This window comes from Mustela erminea, chromosome 3, assembly GCF_009829155.1.
Source record: "Mustela erminea isolate mMusErm1 chromosome 3, mMusErm1.Pri, whole genome shotgun sequence".
Lineage (NCBI taxonomy): Eukaryota > Metazoa > Chordata > Mammalia > Carnivora > Mustelidae > Mustela > Mustela erminea.
Window position 1 is genome coordinate 130,801,593 of NC_045616.1, and position 13,210 is coordinate 130,814,802.

The 13,210-nt window shown below is 38.3% G+C and overlaps 1 protein-coding gene across 4 annotated transcripts in view; it reads right to left on the reverse strand.

Annotated features, from left to right (window-relative positions):
• Positions 1-13,210, reverse strand: part of GHR (growth hormone receptor) — a 258,372-nt gene that overhangs the window by 37,624 nt on the left and 207,538 nt on the right. The gene's annotated exons all lie outside the window — the stretch shown is intronic.

Sequence of the window (13,210 nt, forward strand, 5' to 3'; positions counted from 1 at the left end):
GATCGAGCCCCACATCGGGATCTCTGCTCAGCAGGGATCCTGCTTCCCCCTCTCTCTCTGCCTGCCTCTCTGCCTACTTGTGATCTCTGTCTGTCAAATAAATAAATAAAATATTTAAAAAACAAAGAAACAAACAAAACCTGGTCAGTGTTTTTGTTTTTGTTTTTTTAACCTATGGAATTGCTAAGCAGTTATGGAACCACAAATAGTGAGTTTATAGGCTATTGTCAAACAAGGCCTTATATTAATGGTAGAAATTGGCAAAAAAATTAATAAAGTATTTCATACTGGACAATACTTTATGTAAGGAATTCACCTTCCTACCTGCTTTCCTTTACAATTCCCTGAGGAACTGAGGAGGGCATCACTGTAAGATCCAGGTACTTTGTGGTTTAGAGCGGAGAACAAGAATCCACAAGCTCTGACCCAAATGTTCATTTCCCTCTATTTTAAATTACAGTCTAGCATACTTTTAACAATGGATTCCTGGTTCATTTAAAAAATGGTAGGGCTCACTAAAATAAAGGCTAAGTGAGCATGCCCAGTTACTTTCAGATGAATGTCAAATCAGCTGAACTTGGTCGTTATTATCTTAGAGAAGTGTTTACGGCACACGTGGTCCGGCAGGGAATTTAACTGCACACAGCCTGTAGAGACAGCTCACATAGGTAGCAACGTCGGGATGCAGAGTGTGTGCGTGCGCGCGCTGTTATTATTTATTTATTTATTATTTATTTAAGCATTTATCTTTTTAACAAAACTTGCTTTATGTTGCTTAATTTAGTTTCATGGAATATTTTACAAGAATTTATTTTCCTTCTTAAATACTTAAGATTGAATATAATTAACCCTAGTTTTCAACACTCAGGGGCATTAATCAATGATCTCTCTCCTCCATAGCATGTCTCTGGTGCATTTAGTTTACTTAGTGTTTTCACATTTTTTCATTTACTTGTCCTGGACACAGTGAGCATATACTCTCCAAGCTGATTTAAAATATTCTCAAAAAATATTTTTTTCTGGCGGGGAGCCTGGGTGGCTCAGATGATTGAGTGTCTGCCTTCAGCTCAGGTCATGATCTCCAGGACCTGGGATCCAGCCCCATGTCGGGCTCCCAGCTCAGTGGGGAGCCCGCTCCTTCCTTTCCCTCTGCTTGTGCTCTCTCTCACTCTCTCTGTCTCTCAAATGAATAAATAAAACTCTTTAAAAAAATTAAAAAAAACGTTTTCTCTCTTCTTCCTAGATTTCAGAGGTTCTTTACCCATCAATTTTCTTAAAAACAACCAGGCTTCTCAGGTAGAATGACAAAGGCACTATTTTCCTTGGTGTTTTTTTCTCTGGCTAGAGAGGCAGATGTGCCACAACAGCTACGGCAGCCCCAAGTTCCAATAGTGTAGTCCGCTGGAAGGTGGAAACAGGAACATCATCTTGAAGACACACACTTACTGTCCTGCAGAACTAACCTAGGACTCACTGCCCTGCAGAACTAAGCTAGGAAATAGAACTGTCATGGTTTCATTGTTTAAAAACACTTTTTATTCTATATAGCATGGTTTTGAGATGTCTAAGAAACAATTAGCACTACATTCAGTAAAATTTGTTTTCTGCTTGGTTAAGGGAAGGGACATCTTAGATAACAGATAAAATAATTATATATATATAAAATAAAATAATTAACTATATTTGTATTATAATATTAATCAAATATTAAAGATAATATAATCAATTAATTAAAATATAAGGCAAGATGACTGATCGACTTAATTAGAGCCCCTGGAAAGAATGTAATATACTACAGCCGCTATAGAAAAAGAGTTTAGCAGCTCCTCAAAAAAGTTAAAAACAGAGTTAGCATGTGATCCAGCAATTCCACTCCTAGGTGTATATCCAAGAGGACAGAAAACACATGTTCACACAAAAACTTGTACAAGTATGTTCATAGTAGCATTATTCACACTAATAAAAAATAGAAATAACCCACATGGCTATGAACTGATGAAGAGATAAGCACAATGTGGTATAGACACAGAAAACTATGTAGCCACAAAAAGGAATAAAGTGTCGATACATGGTATAACACGGATGACCCCTGAAAGCATTTTTTTTCATGAATGAAGCCAGACACAACAGGGCACATATTATATTACTCCATCTATATAGAATGTCCAGACTAGGCGAATTCATAGAGACAGAAAGTAGATTGGTAGTTGCCAGGAAATGAGGGGAAGGAAAGTTGGAAGTGAGTACTAACAGGCACAGGGCTTTTTTCATGTTAAAAGAATGGAAATGGGACTTGAATTGGTAGTGGTGATGGTTACAAAACACTGGGAATATATGAAAAACTACTTTTAAATGGTTAAAAAAGCGATTTTTTAAATGTGAGTTTTAGCTCAGGAAGAAAATCTATCTAAATGCACAAAGCAACAAGTCATACTTAACACTAAGATTTACCACATGTAATTTTTATTTTTCCTAAGCCTCTACTGGACACCTCTTCAATTTGAAAATCACTTTTTGTTAATTTTAACTTGAATCTCACTCTCACAAAAACAGGGATTGTAACTCACTAAATGAAAGAAAATAATTCCCTGGTTATATGAAAATATCCTTGATGAACCTTAACTAAAGCTCTTGTGAATGGGAGTGTCTGGTTCTTTTTTTTTTTTTTAAGTATTTTTAAAAAGATTTATTTATTTATTAGAGAGAGCGAGCATGAGCATGAAAGTGGGGGGAGGGGCAGAAGGAGAGAATCCAAGCAGACTCCCTGCTGAGCAGACTCCCTGCATGGATCTCAAGATCCATGAGATTGTGATCTGAGGCAGAACCAAGAGTCAGATGCTTAACTGACTGAGCCACCTGGGTGTCCTGAGGTTGTCAGGTTCTATTTAATGAGATGACCCAAATTCCTGAAAACCAGTAGCTAAAGGGGGTCTATAGGCAGAGTGGACATGTTCCATGCTGGAATCACCCAAGGAATTTAAAAATATGCTGATGCCTGAGTCCCATCCTTCAAGATTAAATTTTAATTGGTAATTTATGAAATGACCATTTAATCATTGGAGTTTTAAAAGTTCGCCAGTGATTTTCAAGGCTGGCAGAAGGTACGAACCGTGGACTTCTGTCTTTCCCCTTCTGAGCCCAGAAGACACTGTGCTGGTTTTTCACAACTGGAGCCTCTGGTCTGGTTCTCATATGCAAGTTTTTGGCCAGGAACAGGAGGAAAAAGTAAGTGTGGGGGCATTCTAATCCAAGCCTAAAAGTATGGTAGTGCTTTGCCAACATCGCATCTCGGTCATTGAAAAATATGAACCTCCTGAAGTCTAAGGGAAACCCTCGATTGCCAGAAGAAACCAACTGACAAATGAGACTTTATTTTCCCCATCTTGTAATTTTGTTGAGGCCAGTTAACCCTCACTGCTGCTGCTGCTGCTGCTGATGTACTCTTTTATGTAATTTCATGTCTAGGGTTAGGAGCTCCAAAGGCAATCACACTGAAGTTTTTTTGTTTTAGGATTTATAGCTGCATTCATTGTTGAGTCATTCATGGGTTCCCTCATTCAACAAACAATCATTGAGCACCTGCTTATACAGGCCAGATTTCAGCTTAATACCTTCATTTGCTGGAACACTGTTTCTTGGTCCAAGGATCACGGCGCACCAGACAGACTGTCTTACATAAACAGGCTGGCTTAGTTCCCCGAGAAAGAGAATCAACTTGGTCGTTCTTTCTTAACTTTTGCTCTGTGTACACGGTCTTGCTTGGTGGTCTTGCTGCCACCACTTTAGGATTCTGAAGTCTATATTTGGATTTAAAAATGTTCTATGTGTATGTTTCTATGTCCACAAAAGAATGGCCAAATACGAAAGATGACAAATACAAAGATAAATATGGTATATGTGGACATGATCTCCAAAACGCAGGAACAGAGACCATTTTTTTCTATAAATATACACATGTTTCTCAAGAACATACCTTGTCATTCTCTCATGTGCATGTTTTAATTTTTTAATGATTTTAAGGTATTTACTGGGGCAGGAAAGCAGTTGTGTTATGCTTCATTCTAAACCAAGGGTTCTCAAGCAGGGATGAGTCTCCATCCCAGAAAACATGCGCAGTGTCTGGAGACATCTGTAATAGTCACAACTCGGGGTGGGGGGGTGTCCTACTACCATTTAACAGGGAGCAGCCAGGGATCTCATGAAAGATGATGCACAGGCCCCACAACAAAGAATTCTCTGGTCCAGAATGTCAGTAGTGCCCTGCTTCAAGCAAATAAAGCCATTAAATTATGAAATCGTTCTCCCAAATTCAAAGATGTGTTCATGGTGAAAAAAACGAATATAAAATTCTAAGTTTCCAATCTATCCCTTTACATCTCTAAACTCTTTTTCTACTCCACAAAGAAAATAACCTCGCCTTTAAAAAAAATATTTTATTTATTCATTTGACAGAGAGAGAGAGAGATCACAAGTAGGCAGAGCAGCAGGCAGAGAGAGAGTGGGAAGCAGTCTCCCTGCTGAGCGGAGAGCCCGATGTGAAGCTTGATCCTAGGACCCTGAGATCATGACCTGAGCTGAAGGCAGAGGCTTAACCCACTGAACCACCCAGGTGCCCCAAAGATCTTGCATTTTTAAGTCCTTCATATTTTATTTTGTTTTCTTTGTTTTTTGTTTTTGTTTTTTTTTTTTAAAGAGGCTTCCACACAGAAGTTCCAAGTTTCAGTTAATCAAGAAGCATTTATACAGCATCTGCTATGTGCAGGGCACTCTTCTTTGGGAGCAATGGGGACTGTAAAAATAAAATGACACATGGATTCTGCCTTGGAAGAATTAGATAAGCTAGTACAGGAAATAATACATGTATATATGAGAAGTAGCTAACAATAAAAGGCAGTTAAAATAACGATAATAACTGCTATAAACAATCAGAGAAAGTAGTGATTACTAAGAGCTGAGAGCATAGGGACAGAAGGTTCCAAAGAGGACTAAGGAAAGGGTGATGAACTCATCCCAGTTGGCCAACATGGACACACGCTGACAGATGATCACGCATGAAATGCCACTAGTGGTACATCTGTACGCAAAGTTTTATTTAACCTCTTACCCACTGAATCCGAATCTGCATTCTAACAAGATCCCAGCTTTATTTGTATGTAAAGACTTAGAAACATTGACTTAAGCCAACTGACCGCCAGCTAAGGGCTCCCATTGGACCAGGGGCTCTCAACTCTGGCTACGCATAGAATCACTTGGGGATCTTTAACAAAATACCTTCTAGAAATTTAATTAGGTTGGCTGATGTCTTACACAATGTTATTTGTCAATTATATCTAAAAACAACAACAACACTATTTTCACATATTGAGGAAAAAGACTGGGGTGATGCCTGGGCATTGGTACTTCTCTGAATGCCCCATGTGACTCTAAGGTACAACCAGGTGGATTGAGGACCACTGGATTAGAACAGTGAGTTTCTATGTTAGATTAATGCAATGAATTCCCTAAGCAAATAGACTGGAAGTCCCCTCAACTGCCAAGTCCTATGAAAAACAAACCAAGTAAGAATTAGCAAGGTGAGGTGGCATGCATTAAATGATCCAGGGGGAGCTGAACAAACCCACGTAGCAAGAGAAGTGATGTCAAGTGTGTCTATGTTGGCTCGCAGGGAAAGGCAGTGAAGTGGCAGCACAAGCTTCTCTTGTGGGTGACCTTGCTGGGTCTCTCAGTAAGGTCCAGCCTTAAATTCCACTTGTGTGGAGCAGAAACATATGCTCACAGCTGTGTTTCAAGGGTTCTAACGTTGCAGTTTCAAGTATATATGGCGGGAAGAGTGCAGCTGCCTTAATTGTGGGAGTCATGGAAGTTAGTGTTAGATTCTTTGCCATAATCCTGGGAGTGGAGCCAACTCTAGGCTCCAAGATGGCCCCGGGTCAGTCTACACAGGAGGACAGCCATACTCGCCTTTGTGGGAAACTTACGACTTCCCAGCAGAACACAATGTACCAAACCCTGGCATCACTTAACTGCAACAAATTTCCTAAGCCTCCACAGTTCTTCATTCATCCGCTCTTTCTGGAGCCCTTTGTTGGAGAGATCTCTGTTTTTTAGAGAGATGCTTCTCAGACTTTAATGTGTAAAGACGTCACCTAGGGACTTAGTTAAAATGAGATTTTGCATTTCTCAGAAGTTCTCCGATACTGCCAAGAATGCTGGTGACGCATTCTGAGGAGAAGAAGTTAGATCTGTGCTGTCCAAAATGATAGCTTCAAGCTTTATGTGGTTATTGAGCATTTGAGATAGGGTCAGTATGACTAAGGAATTGAATTTTTAACTTCATTAAGTTTTAAGGAGCTTATATTCACATTTAAAAGTGAAACAGTACAGAGTATTCAGAGTATTTTCCATTACTATAGTAACTCTCTTGCTTCAGTAGGACTACATTTCACTTTACGGAAAATTCAGTATCCCAATTGAGATGTGCTGTAAATGTGAAATACACACTAGATTTTGAAGAATTATTATGCAAAAATAACATAAAAATCTCATTAATGTTTTTATTAGACTGATTACATGCTGGAATGATACTAGTTTGGGTATACTGGGTAAGTAAGATACATTATCAAAATTAATTTGACCTGTTTTTTACTTTTTTTAATGTGGCTACTAGGGAATTTGAAATTGCATCTGTAACTCTCATTATATTTCTATTTTATAGTGTTTGTTTAGATGGTAGAACTTCTTTTAAGGGAAAGCCCACATTTAATGAAAAAGGAAGAATTTAGAAAATATATTGCATCAGGCTTCAATGTGAAATACCTAAAAAGTTGCTAATTTGGCATATTATGATTATGGTATAGTGCTAACCCCCATTTCAACAAACCCATCCCCTCTGGTTCACTCTCCTGAGAAGGCTCAGAATTTTCATCTAGTTCACGGATGGTCGAGAACTCCTCAGAAGGAGACTCAACCTAACCTTCCTGAGCAGAGACCCTAATATTCTAAAATTTTCTTTCCTACTTTGTTTTGTTTAAAACACACCCACCCCCATTTCCAATCTTAAATCCCTGCTACCTTAGGTAGGGCCAATATGGAGTAGTAGAAAGAGCCCTGGCTTAGAAGCCAGCTGGATTTGGGTTTGATTCCCAGGTGTGCAACTTACTAGAAATGTTACATAAATTTTCTAAGCCCCACCTTCCTCATGGATAAAATGAGAACAAAATACTTACACAATTGATGAAAATTAAATCAGATTTACATATAGTACCTGGCACATGATTGGTTTTCAACAAAGAACCACCACCATTACTACAGGGAACAAATTCAGCAATTACTGTGGATAGGTAGATTCTGACTCTTTTATCTATTGACCTCCAAGGAAAATTCTGAAATATAAGAGGGCTTAATACCTTAGCCTAAAAGTATGCCTCACAATGAGAATCCAAAGCGCTGGCATAGTGCATTTAGAAAGATATTTGGGAAAAGGCAAATCTCTTCATAATCCACCAAATGGAAGCCACCTTCTTATTCATGGACCCACTTGGTCTTAAATGTAAAACAAAATTAGCTCAGAAGTAATGGACTCCCAGGGTGCTTGGTTAAGTGTCAAACTCCCGATTTGGCTCAGGTCATGGATAAACACATAAACACATCTTACCCTCATCATATGAAGCAAATAGGAAAAGCACCTATTATCAGAATCATATGTATTCCCTAAACAACAACGCTGGATCTCCTCATGGAAATGAGAAACAGTCCCTGCTATTGTGAAGTTATTAGTCTCACAGAGAAATAAGATTGATACATATGCAACAATCCCCAAATAAAACATTTTAGGACATACTGGAATAGAAAATGAAGTATTTCAGGATATACTGAAGTAGCTGTATAGAACCGTATAAAGAAAGGGAAGACTAGTACAAGTTACAATAGACCTAGAACCTTTAATAGAGAAGTTCTGGTGGGAACTGCAGAAAAAAAAATGGCAGTGCAGTTCAGGAGGCTGATCTTTTATAAGAGGGGTTATACTTCTACCTGAGCCACTGTGACTTAAGGGAAGAAGTTAGATGCATATTGCTGAGTATCTCCTTATCCACTGGTGGACATTCCATTAGACAACTCTTAAGAATCATGGTCCAGGGGCACCTGGGTGGCTCAATGGGTTAAGCCTCCGCCTTTGACTTAGGTCATGATCTCAGGGTCCTGGGATTGAGCCCCAAATTGGGCTCTCTGCTCAGCAGGGAGCCTGCTTCCCCCTCTCTTTCCGCCTGCCTCTCTGCCTACTTGTAATCTCTCTGTCAAATAAATAAACAAAATCTTAAAAAAAAGAAAAGAATCATGGTCCACATTTGCCGCTTTCTCTTCCAAGTCAGGCTTTCTGCTCCCTTCTAACCAAATGATGGGTAAACACATAGAAGAGTTAGAGAAGCAACATTTATTTCAGACATAAAAGAGGATCCTGGGAATATGACTTTGACAGCGTCAGAAAGAAAATAGTTTTTATGCAGTCATGTCCTCTTAGAGCTAGAAGAGACCTTGATAGTCAGCGAGGCCACCACTTCATTTTACAGATGAAGAAAATGATGTTAAAAAAAAAAAGTGAATTGGCCAAGGTTGTAGAGCTGGTAAGAAGCCAGACTGTGTGTTTCATTCCCTCCATGAAGTAAAAATCCTGACCACTAATCATGGCCATTATCATTTACTTATCTACTTTAGATCTACCAACATCTAAGGCCCCAAATTTCCAAATGTCACATTTATGGAGAGCAAACCAAGCTTGATCCTGAGCCTAGACTCTACAACAATATTAAGACCATGTTCAGGATTCTAGTGATTAAAAAAAACAGTCTCTGATGGGGCATTTTGAAAGCTTGTAAGAAACCAAACAAAGCATTATTTTAAGTACTAATGTCCAACCATGTAATGAGTCCACAATTCCAATGCATAATTAACCTATTTTACTACACTAGATGGCAGCAAACAGGTATCTAGGTGTATAATCAATTAGCTAGGATACTGAAAACTGGGTCTAAATTTGCCTGAATAAACTACGTTTTCATAAGTATTATGCTCTTGAACATTCTTAAAGAACTTGTGGTTTTTCATGTACATTTTTAAAAATTCAGTTTCCTCCTTAAACATAGTAGGGAGCTAAATTTTGAAGAACTGCTGTAATGCTAAATTGCATAAATCACTGGTTCTTGAGTAGGTAGGACAATATTTTATATATTTCTAGAATATTTCTCCTGGCCATCAGAGGCAGAGCAATAATCAAAGTGTAGGGGATAGGAAGTAGGGAAGAGAGGCCTGCAACAAGATGTTGAAAGATATGATATCAAGATTCATAGGACAGAAAGAGGTGTTAACAAAATCAGGTAGCGAATGATAGCAAGAGAGGTTTTTAAAATTAGGAAAAATTAGAGGTTAGATGATCACCAATGGGACTGAAAGACTATCTATGTTATTCTAGGTTATTGTCCACAAAATGGACCATGCAAGCCAATTCATTGGAGAATGAAAACACTAACACTTTCATTTCTATGCGTTGTATATCTAAAATAGGAAGCAAACGAAAGTTTACTAACACTTAACATTTGAGTTGCATGGAGCCTTCACTCAGCCAATGTGTCAGAGTCACAAATCACATTTAGTACGAGAGGAATCCTGCATAAAGAGTGGGAGGGCCACGGTTCTGAAGGTGGATAAGCAGTACTTTTACTTGACTCTTCATTTATGATATTATTTTTTTTTTTTACAGGTTCTATATGGCCCATTTAATGGAGAAACACATTATACTGATACTATGGTGGTTTGATCATGAAGTAACAAACAAGTGGCTTAAAATATTTACATAAAGAAATCTCATAATGAAGCTAATTCTAATGAAGCAAGCCTATGTCAAGGAGAAGGAAATGATGAGCTGACACTTTTCTTATTGTAGAATAAAGTCTAACCAAATCTGGTAGGAAGTTGACTTCCAAAATGGGAAATTATCCTAAAGGCCATTTGCAATATAGATTGGCACCTACTACAACTACTCTTTATTTTTTGAATCTCTAACTTGGTGTATCTTGTGAGCATCTTTTCATGTATGAGATATCTTTTCAGGTATGAGATAGTAATTAAAACCAAATATTGAAATAAAAGTAATACAGACCCAACTTTCAAATTGTGTTTCGTAAACTGTTAAATGAGGACTCTCCCTGCAAAAGAAGCAAACTTCTTGAAACTCACTGCAGGAAGTATTTTGTCCTATTAAACATTAAAGTTAAAATATTTTATAATATTGCTTGGTCCAACACTGTCAAGACTCTAAAACCTCTATTTTAAAATGAACAAAATATATTAGAACATTGTGCATCTATATAATTTACAAATGTATAAATAATGCATATTGTGAGTTTGTGTTTAAAAATTGCTTTATTAATGGCATAGAGAATCCAAGTTTTAGGAACCTATGATTTTGGTAAACTACGGTAACCTATAATCTTTACAGATACATGAATAAAATGAGGCAAGAGGCTTAGGGACTATGTCCCTACAGAGAACAGATTCAGGGCACAGACCTGGGCCCCCCATCCTTTTACAACTCTCCATATTCCTTCCTCCTTAAAGGATTGATGTGTGGGAAGCATAAACAAAGGTAAAAGGAATACGAAGAGGAGGCATCTGCCCATCAGATAAAATGCAACTATGTGCAAAAGAAAGACTCAGATTTTAGAGCAGAAAGACACTACAGGATAAGCCAGATGCTTATTCTTATAATTAAATCTTTTCACATGAACATTCATAAGCAAGTGGATTATAAGAAAATGCATTCACTATTTTGAATTCCACAGGAGAATGGGGAATGGCTTAAAAATAAAAGGTTGACATGGGTATGGAGTAAAGAGTCTGACATTGTGGGGCAAGCACAAGAGGAGTTCCCTTCCCTGATGAGGGGTTTCCATGGCCTTCATGGTTTTCTTCTATGTTGGCTCCCTTTTCTTTGTAGAGCTTGGCTAATGGGTCATAATGTCTGCATAAACTCTGGTACAGAAGATATACCCTTTCTATAGGCCAGTGTTTCCAAAGTGTGGTCCTACGAGTCTGAATTTCCTAAACCAGAACCACCTGGACAAACATCCAGATTCCTGGGCTTAACCCTACCTAATTCTACTGAGTCAAATTCTCTAGGAGGAGCTTAAGAATCACTATTTTTGATTCTCCTAATTCATTTATAAACTTTTAGGTCTCAATTCTCAGACTAAATGTGCTGTCTGGTAAACAGAAAAGATCAGAGGTTCCCCCACTGGTCTGAGATCATTAGGAGTTCATCTTCAAGGACTATTTTCATGTTATGAGCTTCTGTAAGATATAAAACTTCTGGCTCATAAAGAAAATGAAACATTAGACTTAGATACATTTAAGGAGAGATTGCAAATCTTCATTTTGAAAAGGACAATTTGTTTCATGTCTTCTGGGATAGGCCTTTGCCTACATGGTAGGTAGGGTATCAAGACAGATCCAGCTAATACTGTGTGCAACTATATTCCAGAAACACATACATTTAATGCCCCAGACAACCAGAGAAGACAGTTTGTAGATGGGAAGTGCAAAACTCTGAGAGGTTTCATGTCTTTCTAAATTCATGCAGTTGGTAAGAGGCAGAGGTGAGATTTGTACCAGATCTCTGAATTTAACACCACCACCAACAACAAAAATGCAGGCATTCCTTTTGACTATTTTATAGAACTACAATAACTTACAACAGAGGGGAAGAGAGGAATCTTGCTAGACAGATGACTTAGCACCCTTGAAGTTATAGGTCAACAAACAGGAAATATTCACTTGGTTTGAACTAGAACACAGAGTTCCTGTCTTAGAAATTTTATAGGACTGTCAACAGTGACAAGTGGTGGGGTCAGCTGTTGAGTTTCACATCTCCCAAGGACAGAGCAGGCTTACAATCCCTGAAGCATGGCTGAGCACTCATTTAAGAAGCCAGAGCTCTCAATTAGGAGCCACTGCTGCCACTTCCTATATCAACCACGATTTCTTGGGTGGTCTTCCAGTATGCTGCCATTATTAATATAACATTATTTATGGGCTTAGACAGGTCTTAGCACAGAGCAGCATGGTTGTTACACGCACTGAGTCAATACAGCTGCCATTACACTTGTTCACTTGCCCAGGATGTAATTTTAAAGCTTGTATTACTTTTTCTCCTGCTTTGTACTGGAATTTTTTGATCATCAGTCAGGTCTGAACTAGCTGAACAAACCTGAAGTTTAGAAAAAGGCAAGGGCGGTAGAAGGAGCTGAGGCTTTTGGGACAGTGTGTCCTGAGTCTGAAACCTTGCTTATTTGATTTTAGAAAAATAATATCTTTTCTTGAAGTTTGAGTTTCCTCAAATTCATTGAGCTGGGAATAGTAAGAGTAACTTTACTGGATTATTATGAGATTGAACTCTAAGAAGTGCCTGTATAAAATGTTTATCATCTCTCACCCAGGGAATTTGGCAAACGTAATTCATATCCCAAAGCTGATGTAAATATAATTTTTATGATGAGAGATAACATTTATCGGTATGGCCATCTGTTAGATCCTGTCCTCAGAGATTTTGGTGTATTACTTCATTCAATCCATTCAACCTTAGTATGAGATGGGGACTGATGGTATACCACGGTAAAGATGGGAAGCACCATGCCCAGGAAGTCTCACTTTAAATCCCGTGCTCTCGATTGGATTATTTGTTCTTTGGGTGTTGAGTTTGCTAAGTTCTTTATAGATTCTGGACACTAGTCCTTTATCTGATATGTCATTTGCAAATATCTTCTCCCATTCTGTCAGTTGTCTTTTGATTTTGTTAACTGTTTCCTTTGCTGTGCAAAAGCTTTTGATCTTGATGAAATCCCAATAGTTCATTTTTGCCTTTGCTTCCCTTGCCTTTTGCGTTGTTCCTAGGAAGATGTTGCTGCGGTTGAGGTCAAAGAGGTTGCTGCCTGTGTTCTCCTCAAGGATTTTGATGGATTCCTTTCGCACATTGAGGTCCTTCATCCATTTTGAGTCTATTTTTGTGTGTGGTGTAAGGAAATGGTCCAATTTCATTTTTCTGCATGTGGCTGTCCAATTTTCCCAGCACCATTTATTGAAGAGGCTGTCTTTTTGCCATTGGACATTCTTTCCTGCTTTGTCGAAGATTAGTTGACCATAGAGTTGAGGGTCTATTTCT